This window comes from Rhineura floridana, chromosome 17 (assembly GCF_030035675.1).
Source record: "Rhineura floridana isolate rRhiFlo1 chromosome 17, rRhiFlo1.hap2, whole genome shotgun sequence".
In the NCBI taxonomy this organism is placed as follows: Eukaryota; Metazoa; Chordata; class Lepidosauria; order Squamata; family Rhineuridae; genus Rhineura; species Rhineura floridana.
Window position 1 is genome coordinate 30,114,023 of NC_084496.1, and position 16,389 is coordinate 30,130,411.

Genomic DNA, 16,389 nt, shown 5'->3' on the forward strand with positions numbered 1-16,389 from the left:
CTGCCACTGCCTTCCCACAGCATCTGCCACCGGAGGCAATAGCCTCATTCTGCCTAAAGGCAGGACCGGCCCTGGGAGGAGCAAGCCTCATGGAAAGCAGCGTGACTTAGACTGACTTCTAACGTAAGCGGTGCCTAGAGGAGCACCTGAGAGATGCAGAGCTACCACTTTGGCTGTAGCACTTTCTACCTCGCCAGCATGCACTTGAAGTGCTTTTAAGCTTGCCACTGTCACTAATCCTCAGTAAATGTTCCATTTTATTGTTTTAATTGAGATGGACGCCATTTGAATCTGTTGGTTTTGGTTGTTAGCTGCCCTGGGAGCTCTTTCAGAATGGAGGCGCAGGTGGCAGAAATTTTTGTAAAATCAATCAGTACATCAAAATGCTGGACTGCAGGTACTCTTGCACTGGGCAGAATCTGATGCCTGATTTCTGGTTCCTAAAAAGAAGAAGAAAGCCCCATATATTGACAAATGTTGAATAAATTTTATTAGAGGAAGGAAACCAAGGAGAAGGTGCATTAATTAAATAGGGCTTAAATACACTGTAGAAGCTGCTTCATACTGTGCCTAAGACAGGAACTAGGGGCCACCACGTGCCACTGATACTGCTCAGCAGACCCGTAGTGTTGTAGCATCTCTGGGGCCATCTCTGTTATCTTTCCGGTGCCTACTGAAGACCTTCTTCTTTCAACAAGCCTTTAAAGTAGAGATCACATCCCAGTCTGTGTCTCTGCTGGAATTGCTTTTTAAGATGCTTTCAAAGTTTTTTCAACAACAAAAAAACTTTTAAATGTTTTGTTTTAATATGTTTTAAAGTCTTTTGTTTTTAAGATATTCTAGAGTGTTTTTTATAAGAGAACTAGGAAAGGTCCTCAAATGCAAAGATGTATCACTGAACACCAAAGTCAGGATCATTCAGACCATGGTATTCCCGATCTCTATGTATGGATGTGAAAGTTGTACAGTGAAAAAAGTGGATAAGAGAAAAACGCATTTGAAATGTGGTGTTGGAGGAGAGCTTTGTGCATACCATGGACCATGAAAAAGAAATAATTGGGTGTTAGAACAAATTAAACCAGAAACTTCCTAATATTCTTCCATATTTCAACTGCATTGGACACGTTTTCATTCACAGTGACTGAGCTGCACTTCAGCATCTGGGGGGATTAATGTCTGCTTTAGAACTATCCTTCTCCGGGATGTCCAACAGAGCCAACCTTTCCGAGGGCTACGTTTGGCCATTTCCCCCCTCATTGTTCATTTAAAGCAGGACTGAGAAATGTGAAGCCCTCCAGATGTTGGTGGATCTTAGCTCCAGTCACCCTTGGCCACTGGCTGTGCTGGCTGGGGCTGACCCGAGTTGCATCTGAAGGCCCACAGGTCCATAAGCAGGAATGGCTTACTCTGTAGGGTGGCCAGGTGCCCTACTTTACAGAGTAAAGACCTAGAATTGGGGGGAAGCAGTGAGGCAGCCAAGTTTGCTGATGCTACAAAATTGTTAAAACAAAAAGGGATTGCTGTCCCTTCCGTTTGATTCTCTAGTCCTTGGAATCTCCATAATTCTAAAGACCGACTAGATTCCCCCTTTGCCCTTCCTTTCTTCCTAACAGCCAAGGTGCATTTTTGCTCTGGTGGTTTTCTCTAAGGTAAAGTAATCCCTATAAGTTTATTTTTTGCAAATGATACTACACAATATGCAGGCGGTCGTTAGGAATTTCCTGTATATTTAGCTTACAAGTTTTATAAAAGAAAAAGTTTTATAAAAGAGGGGTATAAAATCAACAATAATTTTAATACAGATCCATTATTAATAAAATAAAGATGATTCTATAACATTAAAAATCCCGTTAGTTATCTCAGTGGTTTTGCTGTTGGGGCAGAACACCGGAAAGTAGGTGCAGGTTTTATTCACTGGGCAATCAGGAAAAAATCTGACTTCTTACTATTTTACCTATACAATTAAAACAGTAAGCAGTAAAAATTAAATAAAATAAAAGTATATAACTCAGCTTTCTATAGCCCCCACCCCCAGTAGCTACAGGCCTAAGGAATCAATCCCCTGTGCAACTGAACACAAGTAGAATGATGTCTTGGTAAAACATGCAATAATCAGGATAGATTAAGATTGGTTGAAGCCTTAGAGCTGTACTATATTGTACTATACTATAATGGAGCTGTATTATAATATTCAGGGGTGGATCCCGGAAAAATATGGACCTTCATAGTACAAAGACCTTCACAACAGCCATGTGAGGTAGGTTAGGCTGAGAGTTGGTGACTGACCTAGCATAGGAAGTGACCAAAAACACTGAGAAGTGAGTTTAAAATCTGCAACTACACACACAGAGCATTTTCTTTCTGCATATTAAATGGCTTTTGTTAATAAATTTGTTAAGTCTTTAAGATACCTCAAGGTGTATTTTCCGGTACCTTACGTCATGCACTTCTTTTATGGGGAATGGGGACCCAGTTTGGGGAAGGGGACCAGGGCCCCCAACCACCTTAATCCAGCCTTGGCCCCTCCAACCCCCACCTGCCTGCCTTAACCCACCCAAGGGATGGCTCTGGCTGCAGCTTACTCCTTTTACTTATCATATCATTACATTTAAATCCCACCTTTCCTCCAAGGAGTTCAAGGTGGCATATGTGGTTTTCCTCCCTCTCCATTTTATCCTCACAACAACCCTGCGAGGTAGGCTAGGCTGAGCTTCTGCTACTGTCGGTCTTCCTGCCATCTGCCCCGCCAGTCCACCACTGAAGGCGTGGTTAGGCATCAAACTTGGCTGTTGCTTGCCATGTGCATTGTAACCTCTGGGTAAAGATGCCACCTCCCTCCAGTTGCAAAAGGCTGGGGCATTGCGACAGGGGAAGGACCGTTGTCTTCAGGTCCTTTTGCAATTGGCCAAATGAAACTTCCCGCTAGCCCTAAACAAGCAGGACCTAGATGAGCTCCAGAAAAGAGAGTCCGCAGGTCTGCCAGAGGAATTTGCAGAAGACCTTGTGACCCCAACACTTTCTCTCCCATCCACAGCTCAAAGCAGCCTTGCCAACCTCCTGATGTGCTGCAAGCAGCCTATACCAAATCTGGTCCATCGAGCTCCATTGTCGCCTATTATCTATACACTGACCAGCAGTGGCCATCCAGGGTTTCAAACGGGGTCTTTCTCAGCCCCGCTGGGAGGTGCTGGGACCTTTGGCGTGCCCAGCATGTGACCCCTCCTGTGTGCCTCCTCTAAGGCCCGGCCTGCCATCAGCAGCTGTTATAAGTACTTATTGAACAGTAATTTTGGTGTTGTTTTTTTAAAAAGAACATTTTGCCCAATCAGCAATTCCTAGTCTCACTGATCAATCAATAAAAGTTGAAAGCTCTAATTTTTTGATATCATTTCAGCAGGTGCAGCGGGTTCCGCAAGTCACACCTGTGGAAATTCTTTCTACACAACAGGTGCCTGAACCCGAAGTCTTTTCCTTGACAGAGGACAGCTGACGAGGTGGCTGGGCTTGTTGCCAGAGTAGCCGCCCGCCATCTCCATTTGCCCAGAGACCCACATTTGCCTCTCTCCACACCTGTAGATGTGTGTCCAGGGCTCTGTGAGCCCCCGGTCTTTAAGTGCTCAGCAAAACCCCTGCGACGCAACTATTAAAAGTTGCAGGAGACCTGAGCCCCCCCCCACCTCCTTTGCATCGGCTCACCCTGCCAGGGAGCTTTAGCCGTGCGTCTTCTCAGCTCAGTCGTGTCCCTGCCCCAAATTGCCAACATAGGCTAGCCTACCTTACAAGTTTGTTGTAAGGATAACAATAAGCACTACCAAGAACACCGTGAAGCTCCTTGAACCCTCCAAGGCTGCGATCCTAAGCACAGACACCGCGGAGTCCTGTTCAATTCAGGGCAAAGTCTGCGCAAAGAGGCTTAGGATGACAAGAGACATTTCGGGTCACTGGAACGTGCAAATCTCCCTTACGCGGGAGCAAGCAGTCCCGCACTCAGGGAACTGACTCCTGAGGAGACCTGTCTAGCCTTGCCCTGTCTTTACCTGGCATATCGGGTCTTCTGGAAATCCAGGAGGCTGGACACGACCATCTTTTTGGTGCCATCAGACTCCAGCTTGGGGAGAGGAAGAGAGCGGCAGTCGGGGGCCAGAGGTGAGGGGGAGCGCGGAGCCGCTGCGGGGGTCCCTCCTCAGGGCCTGGGCGCCAGGCGAGGGGCTCTGGGGGCGCAAGTCTCTCTCGGGGGCTCCCCGGGCGAGGAGAGGCAGCCTCCGCCGCCTCCGCCGCCGCCTCCTCCGCAGCAGCGCATCACCCGCCCGATTAACTTCATCCGCGCCTCCAGCCGGGACTGCCGGCGCCGGCATCGGCGGGCAGGAGCCGAGAGGCGCCCCCGGGAGAAAGAAGGCACGGCGGGTCCCTCGAGGTCCGCGGGGCTGACCTTTGAGGGCGAGGGGGGCTCCTGGCCGGGCGGGGCTTCTGGCTCTCCCTCTGCGCCAGCCCTGTTGCGGGGGGGGGGAGGGGGGATATCACGCCAACCCTGGAACCGACAGGCAAGGCGGGCGTCTAAGAAGCACCCTTGGAGCAAGCAGGAGGGGGAGAGTGCCTGTGCCCGTGTCGTGAAGCCGCTTGACACTCCGGAGAGGGGGGAGAGAAAGTTCTGCCCCCGCTCGCCTCGTGCTCCAAGTGGCCCAAGCCACCAGTCCAATCGCCTGTTGGACCAGAGGCTGCTGGGGCCAGGGCTAAAAATACACCGCCGAGGCGCGCGGATCAAGTAGCCCCGGACTGGAAGCAAGGAGGGGAGGCTCTGGATCGCCTCTCTCCCGAAAGTCCTGCTATGCCTGCAAGGACGCCCCTCTCTTCCTCGTTGCATATTTACTCAGGTGTAAGCCCTAGGAAGGCAGCGTGTGCAGGCTTTAACTGCACAATCCTAGGCGAGTCTGCTCAGGAGTAAGCCCCGTGGAGCTCATTGCTTACAGGTAAACAGATAAGGATTATTGCAGCCTTTACCTTAGAAATTAGTTGTATTATTAATTATTATTATTAATAAATAATAATAATAATAATAGTTTGTCAGTGGAACATATCGCTGTGGGAAGTGGTGAGCTCTCCTCCACTGGAGATATTTAATCAGAAGCTGGATAGTCATCTGTTAGGGATGGCGTAGTTGCATCATGCATTGAGCAGCGGGTTGGACTAGATGATCTCCAATACCCTTTCCAACTCTATCATTTTTGCTGTGCTGGATTTGGCATGGTCTTCACTGAAGATGACAATGTATACAAAAAACCCTAAGGATCAGGATGATGCTTATATGTTCATATTGTGGGACTGAACAACCAGAGTTCACTTACACCCTCTCCCCCCTTTTTCAGTTAGGCATATCCCCCCCAGCACATTTAGTGCAAAGTTTTTTAACTTCAGAATTTTTTTAATAGAATAAAATAAAAGCCCTAAGGTGCATAATGATGTAGTACAATATACTGATTATTCTTTACCTGATTATTCTTTACATGCATATTTTTAATTTAAATTTTAATTAATTTATTTTTTATATTCATATTCCACCTTTCCTCCAAAGAGCTCAAAGTGGTGTAGAGTACACAATTCTCCCTCTTCCCATTTTATCCTCACAACAACCCTGAGAGCCTGAGAGATGCACAAGGCCCCCAGTGAGCTTCATGGCTGAGTGAAGATTTGAAACCCAGTCTCTCAGGTCCAAGTCCAGCATTCTAACCACTCTACGCCACACTGGCTCATCACAAGAACCCTGTGACCCTAACCCTAACTGTGTCTGGCTGAGAAATAGCTCTTGGCCCAAGATCACACCCAATGCATGGATTTGACTTCCTTTCACTTGATCACTTGATTTCTCCACAGTTGATTACTTGACAGAGATTCTGTTGAGAAGCATTGTGCTTGAAGGGATGGCAGAGAATGCGGATGTTGTGTCTGAGGTGGAGTGTCTGATGGCCATTCACACTGGCGCGTTTGCCTTTTAATGTGTCCTTCATGAAGTCGGGAGCATGTGTGAATACAGTTTGTAGTAGACACCATGCAGAGGTGGTTTGCAATCTACAATAGGAAGGAAGTCTATTTTGCCCTGAGTTTTGCAGGCAGAACTATTCAACAGAAGCATAAATATGGACCCAAACTGTAGCATGTATACATAAACACACTCTCAGGGGGGAGTCTACAGTGTTGCAACCGCAAGAGTAGCTGCATCAGGCTAAGGCTCCATTTAGGCCAGTGTCCTTTTCCGCATAGTGACCAGCCACATGCAAGAGTGGCCAGGAAGCAACTCCCTTGTGAGGAAAGGTTTGGGGCTACTTAGTTTAGAAAAAAAAAAGACATGATAGAGGTGTATACAATTATGCATGGAATGGAGAAAGTAGATATAGAGATGCTTTTCTTGTGATGCTAGAATCCACGGGTCCGTCTAATGAGTCTGAATGGTTGGAGATTCAGGACAGAGACAAGAAAGGAAATCTGCAGGGAGCCAGATTTCGAATGAACATCAGGAAAAACCTAACTGTTAGAGCGGTACGATGATGGAACCAATGACCTAGGGAGGTGATGGCTCTCCAACAGCAGAGGCATTCAAGAGGCAGCTGGACAGGCACCTGTCGGGAATGCATAAGCTGGATTCCTGCATTGAGCAGAGAGTTGGACTCAATGGCCTTATCTCTACCATGCTATGATTCATGCAGTGCAGAGTGAAACTATGGGACACACTCCCAAAAGATGCAGCTATAATGGCCACCAGCTTAGAGAGCTTTAAAAGAGGTTTAGACAAATTCATGAAAGATAAAGCTACCAGTGGCTGTTAGGCAGGATGGCCTGCTCTACCTCAAGGGTCAGGGATGCCGTACCTCTGAACACCAGTTGCTGGGGAACATGAGCACAGAGCCTCTGAACATGGGATATACATGACCCTCATCATGTCTAGTAGCCATTGACAGACCCCTTCTCCCATCGCTTGTTTAGCCTCCCTTTCAGCAAGGGCTGGTGGCCCAGAGGCTCTCCAGATGTTGCAGCTCTCATCATCCTTGACTGTTGGCCATGCTGGCTAGGGCTGGTGGGAGTTGGGGTCCAATGATATTTGGAGGGCCACATGTGCCCCCAGCCCTGATTGAATTAGCGCCCCTGGTTGAAAGAGGGGGCAGACAGATATTAGGAATCCTACTGGTAAGAAGGCGAGATGTATTGGAGTATTTTTTTACCGTCGGGGAGGGGGAGAGGCGTTTGTGGAAACGTTCTGCCTCAAGGTGCCCAAATAGCTTGACTCAGCTCCGGTACGACTACACCCCTTGATGTGGATGTGCGCACCTCTGCCATTTCCTGCTCCCCTCAGGCAGCAGAGTGCCTTGGGACAGCTCCATGAAGGGGGAGCAGTGATGGTGGCAAAGAGGGCGTTGGCCACCCAGGAAGGACATGGCCTAGTCAGGGCACTTGGCCCAAGCGCCCCCCTCTCCTAAAAAGCCTGGCCCAAGCACCAGGGTGCAAAATGTTCATAGGTCTGCATTCAAGCCATGTTTCCTGTACTCTGCCTTTCTCTGCCAGCCAACATATATTCTGCCCTTATATAAGCACACACCAGTGGAAGATTTCCAGCTGAGTCCATTGGAGGTTTTGTATGTCACTTCTGTCCTTTCACTTCAGCAGCCTTCAAATGGAGGGCTGTAAAGCAAAGCATTCAGGGTATGAATTTTAGAAAGCTTTCCCCCTCCCTCCCTCCCTCCCTCCCTCCCTCCCTCTTGGATCCATCACTTCTGGGAACAACGCCGCACTCTCTCTCTTCCCCCCACCCGCTCATGCACATTGTGTGGCTTGCCTCTCTCAGCCTTCCAGGCTGCTCAGCAATGTGTGATCCATCGCAGAAAACAGCACAATACAGAGTGGCTGAGAACATGGTGAAGGGTGGGGAGGAGAAAGCAGCTCCCATTCATTCAGCAAAAACAGGTCAGTTTTCTCCTGGCACGTTCAACAATAAACACTTTCCCAGGCAAGGACAACCCAGCCCACTTCAGCTTCCACAGGAGAACAGGACTGCAGGTCACACACGGTATGCTCCAAGAGTTCCTGTTTAGCAGGGACAGTCCCTAGTGATTGGTCCCTTGCAAATCTTTCTCCCTGTTGCATCCCTACCTTTTCTCTTCTAAGGAAGCCTTGTTAAAATTTTGTGGGCATCATGGGCAGGGAGAACACTATTTTAATAATATTCTTGTTAATCATAAACTCCTCCTCCCAACATGACCTCTGCTCCACCAGCGCTCGACTTCTTTGCTGTCGAGTCTCTTCATGACACTAAATCTGATGTTGGTTTTGTGGTGCAATCCTGTGCTGAGTGCTAAGTACTCTGTTAAGGCTTTCACATTCATTTACCTCTTGGCATCCGCAGGATTTAAACCCTGGATTCTCACGGCCTGCTAGCACAGCTTAACTTGCTCCTTCAAGGTGGACTTGGACTTTCCCAGGTGCACCTCTCTCCGTTTTGATCAACACTGCGGCAGGAACCTTGGCTACAAACCTGCAAGTCAGCATAGCCAGGCACCATGCGGGCAGGGAATACTTTGGCTCAGGTTCCTGTTTCCTAAGATGCCTTGATGGCAGCTTCCTTAATTGTCAGGAGGGTCTTTAGGAATCAGTATTATCTACAGCCTTCTTTATGAGCTGCAGACCCCGCAGAAGATAATCTCTTGCAGGTGCTCTTGATATTGCAACCCCACCCCTCCTCCCTTTAACCATGTCCATTTGGCATCATTCTCACCCACCTTTGACCACACTTCTTCTTTAAAGAAACAGACTTGAAATAAAATGACAGAACAAATGAAAGCACTCCTAGTCTGAAACGTGTCCAGTTCCACGGACACTTAAGGTTCACAGGGGACGCAGCAGGCAACGTCCAGCGAAAGCAAAGCAGGTCAGGTCAGGTTAGGAGACAGAGAAGATCAGGACCCTGGACAGCTCCAAGAGTCTGCTGGTAGGTGAAGGATTCTCCTCCCAGAGGCAGCTAGAGCCTTATATAGGTTGGCAAGACCTGGAGTGTGGTAGGCTCCACCTCTCTGGAGGAACTGGCTGGCTGGCTAAAGGGCCCTTGCCTTGTTTTGCAGACTTCTTTGAGACTGAGGCACTGCCCCTGTGCTGTTCTCATCAGGCTCCTCAGGAAGCAAGAGACTTCCCAGCACTAATACGGTTGAGGGCAACACCAAGGCGGTATCCACGGCCAGTCCAAAGTCAGAGTCCCAGCAGCGTCCACAGCAACAAAGCAGTCAGGCAAGAAACAAGGTCTGATTAGCTGCCAGGTCGTAGAATCATAGAATAGTAGAGCTGAAAGGGGCCGACAAGGCCATCAAGTCCAACCCCCTGCTCAATACAGGAATCCAAATCAAAGCATTCCCGACAGATGGCTGTCCAGCTGCCTCTCTAGGTAATTGGTTCCATTGTCATATGGCTGTAACAGTTAGGAAGTTTTTCCTGATGTTCAGCCGAAATCTGGCTTCCTGAAACTTGAGCCCATTATTCCGTGTCCTGCACTCTGCGACGATCGAGAACAGATCCTGGCCCTCCTCTGTGTGACAACCTTTCACATACTTGAAGAGTGCTGTCATACCAGGTCAGGTACCAAGCTGGTATACAGACATTGTTCCAGCAGCTCTTGTAACCTAGCACTGGAGTTTTTAGGCTGGAGCTGCCAGAGCCAGACCCCAAGCCTCAGCTGATTCCTATAAATCACCTGCAGCCAGCCCTTTCCTCCTGTGGAGTCCAGGCCTACAGCCAAGCACTTCTCTGGATAGGCAGGCCTCCAGCTGGTATCTGAGTCATGTTAGAAGCTGTTAAGGCAGAGATTGAGCTGCCTCCAAAGCTAGGAAGCTGGGACTGTCAGATCAGAAGCTGGGAAGATGGGGCAGAAGTCAGCGAGGTAGAGGCGGAGCTGGGTCAGAAGCGAGGAAGTTGGGGCAGAGTCATTATGCTGAGAAGTCAGAGAGACAACTGTATAGGGAGCCTGCAAGTCAGAGGTGGAGCAAGGGCAAAAGCTAGCAAATCATGGAAAGGGGCAGACCGAATATATGAAGGAGTGAAAGGAGACAGAATGGAAGAATGTCAGCTCAGGGGCAGATCCTAGCACAATCTGGAAAATCAAGGGTGAAACCTGGAACTACCTGGAGTTCATTAGTTCTTCAGATCTCAGTACTGGTTATCAGGCAGCACAGAATCTGGTCAGAGCAGTAAAATATTGGATTGTTGCAAATTCCAGCAATGTCCATTGTAGAACCCCCAACCATCGTGTGAACAGCACTTGCTGTTCTCACAGGCAGAACCTTGGCAGAGGCATTGAAGGAACTGGCAGAGGAGATATGGAGGGAAAACAGGAAAGAAGACCAGGTCTGCTGCGTTTAAAAATTTCGGTACCTCTGGATGAGGCTCTGAGCATGTGCAGAGTTCCTTTCCTAAGAGTGGAACAAAGAACCTTGAGGCTGCAATCCTAAACAGATTTACTCAGGATAAGTCCTGTTGAATTCCACAGGACTTACTTTGGGGGGGTGTATGTACACATACACACACATACACAGATGTGCAAAACCTCTGGCCAGGTGGAAACCCTAGATGCATGAAACCTCTGTCCCTTTGCGAAGCCATCGCTTTGCCCTGGGGGCCACAGAGTTCACCAGGGTGAGAAAGACTCTTGAAATAAACCACCAGGACAAAAATAGATTTGGTCCTAAGGGCAGAAGACGAGCTGAATGAAAAATAAGTTACTATTTTTAAAGCCTGGATGTGGTTGTTATGGAAACGAGTGTCTCTTGAAGCACACAGCAAAACCACCACAGAACAGAGCACTTCTACTGAGCTGCAGACTCTCTTGGTAGAAACCTTCCCACAGCCAATTGATCAAGAATGCCAGTGGTCATCCCACATGTCTGTGGTCTTGGGTCCAGTTTCTTCCAGGCATCCCCAAAGGTAGCTTGCCCATTGTATACATGAAATATGGAATTCATATATTTTTAATATTCTTATTCTCACATCAGAGATCCTGTCCACGCCCATATTTTAGGGTAGCCATTTGTCCTGCTTTACAGAGGACAGTCCTATATTTGAAGGGTTCTCTAGTGCAGGTCCAGTTTTTTTAAAGATAACTAACTATGGACTGCCTTCAAGTCGATCCCGACTTATGGCGACCCTATGAAAAGGGATTTCATGGTAAGCGGTATTCAGAGGGGGTTTATCACTGCCTCCCTCTGAGGCTAGTCCTCCCCAGCTGGCTAGGGCCTGCTCAGCTTGCCACAGCTGCACAAGCCAGCCCCTTCCTTGTCCGCAACTGCCAGCTGGGGGGCAACTGGGCTCCTTGAGACTCTGCAGCTTGCCCACGGCTGCACAGGTGGCAGGGCACGTAACCCCTGAGCCACTCACTGTGGGGGTGATCTTTCGCTGGCCCTTGACCCCCAGGAGACACGAGTGGGGATTTGAACTCACAGACTCTGGACTCCCAGCCAGGCTCTTCTCCCCACTGTGCTATACCAGCGGTGTAGTTTAAAGATAAAAACATCTTCCAGATAAAATAAAACAAAAATGCAGATAAAAAGCATAAGGGCAGGGCTGCCAGTCAGTGTAGACAAGTCTGAGCTAGATGGACCGGTGGTTTGTCTTGATATGACGGCTTCTTATATTCCTAAGGGAGGACATGATAGGCATTTATACAATTATGCATGGAGCAGAGAAAGTAGATAGCGAGGTTTTTCTCCCTCTCTCACAAGACTAGAACTCATGGATATCCAATGAAGCTGAATGTTGGAAGATTCAGGACAGACCAAAGCAAGTACACATGACAGTGAGGGGCTTTTGTGCTGCAGGCTGCAAGTCTTGATTTGCTACATGTTAGTGCCCTCCAGTGGTACCAATTGGAACAATAAAAATACAGCAAGGAACATGCCTGAGAGCCGCAAAAGCTTGAAGTGTGGGAAGTGTACCTAAGGAGTAGTCATGGTATGTTATACAAGATGCATGGTACGCATGGACTGATGCCTGATATAGGAAGAGGCAGTTTCTCAGGTTTGTGGGGCCCCATGTCTTTAAATGTTAAACTAGAGCCTTGAATTGGGCCTGGAAGCACAGAGGCAGCCGGAGCGAGAGGCACAGTAGCCCAACTTATACACAACACCTGATGAAATGTGGGCAGCTGCGTTACACTCCAGCTGAGACTTCTGAGTTGCGTTCAAAGGCAGTCCCATATGAAGCGCATTGCTGTAGTCAACTATGGAAGTCAGAAAATATAGTTTTGAATATAAAGCAACATTTCCAAATAAATAAATAAAAGCACAGTCAGCCCTGTCCAAGAAGGGATGGATTCTCTGCAACATGAAGTTAGTTAACAATTGTTTTAACAATTGTTTTTTAGCAATTGTTTTCACCAGTTTCTCAAAAAGCAGGCCTGGCGTTCATTTTCATCTGATCAGAAAGTAAAATGGTTATCTCATCATCTATCACTCCACTCCAAACTTGCTATTGGTGTGTTATTGTTGTTGTTATGTGCCTTCCAGTCAACTATGACTTATGGTTTTAGGCCCGGTTTTAGGCCCGGTTTCGGCACTGAAACAGCCTTGGTCGCCCTGTATGATGACCTTTGTCAGGAGAGGGACAGGGGGAGTGTGACTTTGTTGATTCTCCTTGATCTCTCAGCGGCGTTTGATACCATCGACCATGGTATTCTTCTGGGGAGACTCGCGGAGTTGGGGGTACTGCTTGGCAGTGGTTCCGCTCCTACTTCGCGGATCGTCGCCAGAAGGTAGTGCTTGGGGAACATTACTCGACACCCTGGACTCTCCATTGTGGAGTCCCTCAGGGGTCGGTTTTGTCCCCCATGCTTTTGAACATCTACATGAAGCCTCTGGGTGCGGTCATCAGGAGTTTTGGAGTGCGTTGTCATCAGTATGCTGATGACACGCAACTCTATTTGTCCTTTTCATCTTCTTCAGGTGAGTCTGTTGATGTGCTGAACCGTTGCCTGACCGCGATAATGGACTGGATGAGAGCTAATAAACTGAGACTCAATCCAGACAAGACTGAGACACTGTTGGTGAATGCCTTCCCCGCTCAGATGGTGGATGTGCATCCTGTTCTGGATGGGGTTACACTCCCCCTGAAAGAACAGGTCCGTAGTTTGGGGGTCCTTTTTGACCCTTCCTTGTCTCTTGAGGCTCAAGTGGCCTCGGTGGCACGGAACGCGTTTTACCATCTCCGTTTGGTAGCCCGACTACGCCCCTATCTGGATGGCGACGACCTCGCCTCAGTTGTTCATGCTCTGGTAACTTCGAGATTGGATTACTGTAATGCGCTCTACATAGGGCTGCCCTTGAAGACAGTTCGGAAGCTTCAGCTAGTGCAGAATGCGGCAGCTAGACTATTGACGAGGACCAGTCGGTCTTCGCACATAACTCCTGTTCTGGCTCGCCTGCACTGGCTACCTATTTGCTTCCTGGCGAGATTCAAGGTGCTGGTTATGACCTATAAAGCCTTACATGGCGTGGGACCGCAATACCTGGTGGAACGCCTCTCCCGCTATGAACCTACCCGCTCACTTCGTTCAGCATCTAAGGCCCTCCTCCGGGTACCAACCCATCGTGAAGCCCGGAGGGTGGTTACTAGATCTAGGGCCTTTTCTGTGGTGGCCCCCGAGTTGTGGAATAGCCTCCCCGAAGAGGTACGCCTGGCGCCTACATTATTATCTTTCCAGCGCCAGGTAAAGACCTTCTTATGCTCCCAGGCATTTTAATCATTTTCATCTTTTTATCTTTTTAATCTTGTAATACTAATCCTTTTATCATCTTATATTTTGTTTAATTGTATTTTGTTTTCATTGTGTCTTATATGTTTTGTGATTTTATTATTATGATGTATGTATTTTATCCTATTCTGTTTACCGCCCTGAGAGCTACTTGCTATGGGCGGTATATAAATGCAACAAAATAAATAAATAAATGGCGACCCCATGAATCAGTGACCTCCAATAGCATCTGTTACAAGCCACCCAGTTCAGATCTTGTAAGTTCAGGTCTGTGGCTTCCTTTATGGAATCAATCCATCTCTTGTTTGGGCTTCCTCTTTTTCTACTCCCTTCTGTTTTTCCCAGCATTATTCTCTTTTCTAGTGAATCATGTCTTCTCATGATGTGTCCAAAGTAGGATAACCTCAGTTTCATCATTACTCCCCAAATGTCTGAAATGTCTCATCCCTAAATTGTGTACCTGTTTTTACACCAGGCCAGCCTATTTGACCAACAACCCCAGTATTGCCTACTTTGAGTGGCAGCAGTTCTCCAGAGCCTCAGGCAGAGGCCTTTCCCAGCACCTGCTACCTGGATCCTGTTTTAAATGGAGATGTCAGAATTTGAATCTGTGACCTTCTCCACGCAACACATATGCTCTACATGGAGCTACAGTCCCTTCCTTGTTCTGTAGTCAGGGTTGTTTTATAGTAAGAGCTGAGCATCAGTGCTGTTTGGCTTGTGATGTTTGGATTTACCTTGATTTTTTTTAAAGCACACAAGTGTAGTACATATTGTTTATTGTTTATTTATTAAATTTCTATCCCACCCTTCCTCCCAGAAGGAGCCCAGGGCAGCAAACAAAAACACTAAAAGCACTTTAAAACATCTTAAAAGCAAAATACTTTAAAACACATTAAAACAAAACATCTTTAAAAACATATTAAAACAAAATATCTTTAATGTGCATGCTTACTGGAATGTCAGCCCCACTGAATGGGGATTACTAGGAGTGTGTTTAGGGTTAGAGATTTAGACACCACCTTGGTGAACAGTGAATCAAGTCCAACCACTGAAGTACAATCAGGAGCCTGGGAAATTAACAAGCTCTTAGTGATGTTTTTCCTCAGCAAGGCTTTCAATTACATTTTGTGGCTCTTTAATATCCATTCTCTTCCACCGCTGTCTGTTGTACTTCATGCAAACCAATCCTGACATCCTCACAAGAGGCTCTGGGGTAAGCAGATTGCCCTGCTTACTAACAAATGAAGAAGCCCACAGAGGCAACCCATCTGAAGGCCAAGAGGAAAGGCTGTTTTTCATCACTTCACTTTCCACTGCCTCATCTTCTCCTCTGTGCCTGTCTCTTCCACAGTCAAATTTGTCTAAATAATTAAGTTAGAAATGGCCATAAGGAATAAAATCATCCCCCCTTTTTTTGGTAATGAACATTAAAGCTTGTCTGGGACTGGAAACTCATTCAACATGGAGGGATTACATTTTGAAAGACAACGTTGTACACATTAGTTGTAGTGCTGTAATTTTCTGTATTGCCCATAGGGATTTTGGAACTTTTCTTATGGGCCAACCCAACACAGCTACCCTTACTTTTCTTGAATAAGCCCCTCTGAACTTTGAGGGGTGTGTGTATGAGTAAGCTGTGGAACAGGGGTGAAAAAAATTGATTTGTCAATGCCCACCTTTCTATAGACAAGACACTTGCATTCTTCTTCTAGGGACCACTACCCAGAGGAGAGAGAGGAAGGTACAGCAGCTCCTCCTCCTCCTCCTCGCCATTGGCACTGCTCACGTGCTCAGAAAGCACAGATGAACAAACAGTGACAGCAAGGAGGAGGAAGACCACATCTGGGGACTTGAAGTCAGCAGTGGGCTACCTACTGGGGTACGGGCCTTGGCAAGTGCCTTATGATGCCAACCCTTGGCACTGGTCCTGATTGTAGCTTTTTCTTAGGTGCATCCCATCCCTGTTTGTTCTGTACAACTTGACACCCACCCAGGCCCATCAGCCAGGTATTGTGGTCTGCAGGTGCTGCTGATATGCCTTTTTGAAGACATCCTCTATTTGAAGGGCTGTCTGGTGCAAGTCCAGTTGATTTTTTAAAAAAACCTCTTAAGAGCAGAGAAAACCTTGAAGTTCCCATCAACACTTAGCACCTGGAAAACAGATGGCGCAGGCACCCAGCAGGTCACCTGGTTGCAGTTTTCCCCACTAGAGTGAGATTGTATTTAAAGTAATTATTTCTAAATTTGCATCTATACATCTAAATTACCACGTGAACATTTTGTGCACATCTGTATCATCTTTTTATCTCTTTTTGGCCTGGCTGGCATGACATGGTAAGTCAAACTATGCCTTACTGAGATCGCATGAACATGCAGACTTGCAGCCCCGTTCCTTTTTGCTCCCACGCTGTGCTAAGTCAAGGCTTGGTTTAGTGTGTTGTCCAAACAGAGCCACGCTCCTCACTAACCACAAGCTGTAGCCAAGTACAAACTTTGGCTCATGGTTAATGAGGAAGGAGCTCAACCACACGCCCTCATTCAAACAACACACTGAGCCAAACCTTGATTTACCTAAGTGTGACACGGAAGGAGAAAGGACCTGCCTGGGGAGGAGC